Raw genomic sequence first — 6,000 nt, 5'->3', positions numbered from 1 at the left:
TTACTGTAAGCATCAGTTGTGTCTGTGTGTCACTGATGGTTGACCTAATCTGTTGTATGTGAGTGTCTTGGGTGGATTTCTTTCTCTCACAGGATACTTTCTTGTGGGAGGTGGCTGTGGCTCGTCTGCTTCATCAGATGACGCCTCCTGCTCAGCGTTCAGCTCCTCTGCTCCATCAGATGACGCGTCTCCTTCTGCCCCCGCCGTTTCTCCTCTCTCCACCACTGGCTCCATCCTGCCGTCCTCATCCTCCTCTGGACTCACATCATTTTCTCCTCCTTGCTCCACTTCTCTGTCTGCTGCTTGTGGCTGGAATTCTTCTGCTTCCACTCTCAGCTGACTTCTGACCTGATTGAATGATTCTGATGGTCGAGTGGTGATGAATCTCCAGTCACTTTCATCGTCTGAGCTACTGTCAGGGTCTCTGTTCTTCTGTTTCACCTGTCTTTCTTTCCTCTTGTCTGTATGTGACTTCCTCTTCCTCCTTGTTTCTTCTTCTTCCCACTTATCTCTTTCAACTGGCAGGAAGTCACAGGGAAGTAACAAGTTCCTATGCAGAACTCTGGTCCTTCCTGGGCCTGACTCGGGTCGTACTACGTAGACAGGACTATCTTTGTGCTTTCTCTCAGTCACCACATGAACTTCATCCTCCCAATAAGACCTGAGTTTCCCGGGTCCTCCTCTCTCCTTGAAGTTCCGCACCAGCACTCTACTCCCTGGCTGCAGTTCAACTCCATATGTCTTCCGGTCATACTGCTTCTTTGCTCTTTTTTGTTCCTTCTGAGCTGTCTCTGATGCCAGCCGATATGCTTCCTGCATCCGTCTTCTCCATTTATTGGCATACTCACTGTGAGACGTGCTCTGATCACTTGGTGTCAAGCCGAACATTATGTCTACCGGGAGCCGAGGGTTTCTACCATAGAGGAGGTAATATGGGGCGTAACCTGTCGCTTCACTGCGCGTACAGTTATATGCATGTACAACTTTGGCCAAGGAGCTCTTCCAGTCTGATTTGGCTTCTGCTGTCAGGTTCCTAAGCATGGACAGGAGTGTTCGATTAAATCTTTCTGCCTGACCGTTTCCAGCTGCGTGGTAAGGTGTTGTGCGTGAGCCTTGAATCCCGCAGTATTCTTCCAGCTTGGAAAAGAGCTTGTTCTCGAACTCCTTGCCCTGATCATGGTGTAACTTGGCAGGAAATCCAAACTTGAGCACGAAGTCTCCAAAGATCTTTTCAGCTGCAGTTTTTGCTGACTTGTTGGTACATGCATATGCCTGGGCGAAGCGCGTGAAATGATCTATGATCACTAGGATGTACTCATATCCTCCTTTACAACTTTCCAGATGCAGGTAATCTATCGACACCATTTCAAAGGGGTGTGTGGTGACCACATTAACCAGCGGCGCTCTGGTCGGCTTGTTTGGTCGCTTCCGCTTCAGACAGCTACACACCTTGGTCACATAATGGTCCACGTCCCTCTGCATATGAGGCCAATAAAACCTGTCACGGATCAAACTGAGTGTCCTCTCCACTCCGAGGTGTCCCATTTCCTCATGCAGCTCCCGGTAGATCAGCTGATGGAACGTCTTTGGCAGCACCAGTTGAGCCCGAGCCACTGACTTTCTGTACAGGATACCATCTTCGTTGACATACAGTTTGTTTCTGTCCCGGATTAGAACAGAGATGTCATCACGTCGGTCTCTTCCACCCAGACGAGGCCACTGTCCTGTCACGACATATTCTCGCACCTTTCCAATGACTGAATCCTCTTCTTGTGCTTTCTTTAGGGCTTCCGTGGAGATTTCTGCTACTGGGGATGTCACTCGCTCTTGCTCTACATCAGCACATGCTGCAGCGATGGTGCTTGGACACAACCAGGGCTCACGTTCGTGGGACTCAAGCTGAAGTGCCTGTGTGACAGCTGTGATTACCTCTGGCTCTGTTTCCTGTGAGCATGTGCGCATGTACTGTTCCATGTCAAGTGGCATGCGTGACAAACCGTCTGCGTCTCCATTCACTTTTCCGGGCCGATACTTAATTGAGAAATTAAAGTCTGCCAGCTCAGCAATCCACCGGTGTGTTGTGGCGTTCAGTTTTGCTGTGGTTAAAACATAAGTTAAAGGATTATTGTCAGTATAGACAATGAAGGAGGGTGCATAATAGAGGTACTCACGAAACCTTTCACAAATGGCCCACTTCATCGCTAAGAACTCCAACTTGCCCGAATGAAGGTGGTAATTCTTTTCAGGAGCAGTTAGTGTTCTTGACCCATAACCCACTACAACCAGCTTGCCTTGCTGTCTCTGGTACAGTATTGCACCCAGCCCCTCCTGCGAGGCATCACAATGCAGCACAAATGGCTTCTCAAAGTCTGGATAGCCGAGGAGTGGTGGATGCAGCAGGTGCTCTAGCAGCTGACAGGTCACTTCCTGGTGTTGTTCTGTCCAGGTGATCGGTCGACTAGAAGGTAGCTGATCTGATTTCTTGTGTTTTCCCTTGTTCCTATTTACACCGGATCCTTGTGTTTTGTTCTGTGATGTGTTTTCAGTGCATAACAACATGTACAACGGCTTGGCAATGCGTGAAAAATTGGGGATATATTGCCGATAATATGATAGGAAGCCCAGCATTTTCCTCAGGTCTCCCACAGTCTCTGGTTTGCGGTCTCTGAGTGCTTGTACTGGCGCTATCTCAGCCGGATCCATGCAGTAGCCGTCTTTGGACACAATTTTTCCCAGGAATTTCACTCTGTCTTTAAACACATCACACTTTTTTGCTGTTAATTTGACTCCATGTGCTTGATAGCGACGCAACACCTCCCTCATATCCAACAGATGATCATCAAAAGTCTTACTGTGGACGAGGTTGTCATCCAGGTATGGCTGAGATGTTTCATCGCGCAAACCTATGAGACACTCCTCCATGCTGCGCTGGAACTCCGCTGGAGCCGAGGACAGGCCAAAGGGGATCCTAACCCACTCGTACAAGCCCCAGGGTGTTATGAAGGCTGTAAGTGGTCTGCTGCTCTCCTCCACGAACCCCTGATGGTAGGCCTTGCCCTGGTCCAGTATTGAAAACCATGCACTGCCAGTCAAGCTGTTCAACATATCCTGGACTCGAGGGATGGGGTGGCGGTCAGGAATGGATTTCTGATTCAGCTCACGATAATCCACACAAAGACGTAAACTCCCATCCTTCTTGCGCACGCAGACTATAGGTGATGAGTATGGGGACCGGGATTTTTGAATCCATCCTCTATTCAGTAAGTCCTCCAAATACTGTTTCACCTCCTTGTGGAGTGGCTTGGGCACAGATGTGTAAGTGCGTCTCACTGGAGTTGTGTCACTCAGTCTAATTTTTAACTGCAGAGATGGAATGCAGCCCACATCACTGTCATCTTTTGAAAATGCTGCACATTCTTCTTTTAGCATCAGTCTCACCTTCTCCTTCTGCTCTGGTGTCAGGTGATCAACAGACACTGGGGGATCCCATGAATCATGTGTGCAACTGTGTAACTGTCTATTTTCTTCTTTGTGTTTTTCAGGAGCACTGGCTGTGTCTGCTGGCTTTTTACTCACATCGGACGTTTTGTCTGTGCCCTCAGTCACGCTGGCTGGTCTCACATCCACTGGGTAAATAGCCTTGACTTGCTGTAACTGTCCCAGCACTGTGCGAGAGGTGAGAATGATGTCATGGTGGCTCTCATTGGTGACAGGTATAGTTACCTTAGACCAGTTTCCCTTCTGCAGGCAGATGATGGTTTCCAGGATGTTCAAGCCCTCTGGCCACCTTGGCACCTCCTCTGGCTGAAAAAGAACTTCCTGCTTTGTGGACAGGGGACCTGTCCTCACACTGCACTTCACCTCCTTAGTCTGTCCAGCAGGGATCACTGTCTTTAGTCTTCCTACTTTAACCACACCCTCTTCGTCATTCTGCTCACTGTTCTGCACTATGTGTATTAACACATTTGCTTTTTTACAGTCAATAGAGAAAGCATCTCTTACTACAGCAGGTGTAACTTCTGGATGCTGCTTCATTCCATTCATCACCAGATGCTCGATCACATTGTAGCCGATGATCGGTGGCTCTGCTACTCCTGGTTCATTAGAGACAAGCACAGGCACGAGCAGCTCTGGTTGTGGACTCTGCTTTGATCCAAGCTTGAACTTCATTTCAGCCCAGCCAGCAAATGGTATGACTGTTTGATTCGCTGCTTTTCCAACGAGCGTCTCCTCTTCACCCAGGAGTTCATTGAGGCTGCGTAGCTGGATGTGTGGGAGGCAGGATTTTCTCCATCTGTCGTTGATAATTGTGACCTGTGAGCCTGTGTCCCACAACGCTTGTGTTGCTACTCCCTCGAACAAGCAATCCACCATACACTTCTTCCCGATGAGAGCTTTCAGCTTGGCTTGGCGATGTAACGAGAGATGACTAGCATAGGTAGCACCCACAATCTGTCCAGTCTCCTCACTTCCCTCAAACTCTGCCTCCAGCTGCCTGATTCTCTCGCATAGAAGCTCATGCACCTTGTCATCTGGTTCAGCTTGGCTTGTAGTGGACGGGTTTGATGTTGCAACAGTCTGTATTGTAGCTTTAATGTTGCCTGGTTTCACTGTTAGCCTCTTTTGTTCTCTACAGCCCCTTGAGAAGTGCCCCGACTGTCCACACTTAAAACAGTGTTCACACTGGTCACTTGTTCCTTGCTCCTGACATGCTTTACATCCTCTTTTAACAGTCATTCTCATTTGGCGGGTGGGCCCTTGTGTCATGCTTTTTCTTAATTCAGCCATTTCTTCTCTTAGCTGCATGACTGTTTCATAGAGGTCCGAGTCTCTTGAACTGGCAACAGCAGGTGGCTTACGATTCTTAGGCTTCACAACTTCAGCTGACTGTTCTTGAACACCCACTCTGGCCTCGGCTGCACACTGGCTCTGCTGACTGGTCTGCATGTCTGTCTGTATTTCATTTATTTTTGTGACTTTGCTGCTTGTGTTCTTTCGTTGCTTTAATTGTCGTTCTGATTCAACACTAGCTGCTTCATTCATTCTGTCAATGAGTATTTCATCTGTTACTTTCAGATCATCAAGACAGGGTTTTAGCTGGAACTTGATGTGGTCACTCAACAACCCAGTACTCACCGACCTCAAGAATTTCTTCTGGATGAGCTCTGGACTGTACTGTTCATCTGATCCGACATCACTCGAAGCAAGCAAAAGTCTCTCTTTTAACTCAATTGCTCTAAAGAGGAAGTTTTGAGGGGACTCACGACTGTCTTGTGTTATGTTTACTAGTCGGTGATACAGGTCTGTTGAACTGTCCTCTTTGAAATGTCCCTTTAATATTGCCTTCAACTGGGGAAGGGTTAGATCTCTTTTTATCTCAAGCATGTCGCGAAGACTCAAACCTGGACTGATTGACTTGATGACGGCCTCCATGACTTCAGCCTCACTGTGTCCTCTCATCAGGCCTCTGTCTATCTGATGCATCAGGTTTGTATATGAGAGTTTGTCCTTTTGTCCCTTCTCCCCAATCTGACCACAGATCTTGAAATCCCTCCTTATGGTCACTTCTGGAAGCCGGTTCACAGTTGTAGGCATCACATTTTGTGTCACTGAAGCTTGACTTGGAGATGCACTATTCAGTCTTTCACTCAGCCGTCTCACTTCATCTTGCAGGGCTTGGCTGCTGAGCTGGAGCTGTGAGTATTTTTCTGCTAAACTCATTTCTTCAGCTGTTTTCTGACTGGTTTGTGCTGTGTTTTCTGTACTTTCTTCATCGTCAGTATTTCCACTATTTCCTATCATCTGATCCACTCGTTTCATTAATGTCCTTAGATGATGTGCTGCAACATCCTGCTCTTCATCATCAATCACACTGTCCATAGATTCTGTAATTAGTCTGATTAACGCTCGCCTTGTTGCGACTGTCCCGCTCTGGATTTTATTTTCCACACAGACCTTTTTGAGCTGGTTCAACTGTAGAAGCCATAGTTTCTCCGACAG

Source organism: Trachurus trachurus, assembly GCF_905171665.1.
Source record: "Trachurus trachurus genome assembly, chromosome: 11".
NCBI lineage: Eukaryota > Metazoa > Chordata > Actinopteri > Carangiformes > Carangidae > Trachurus > Trachurus trachurus.
This window is presented reverse-complemented; position numbering follows the sequence as displayed.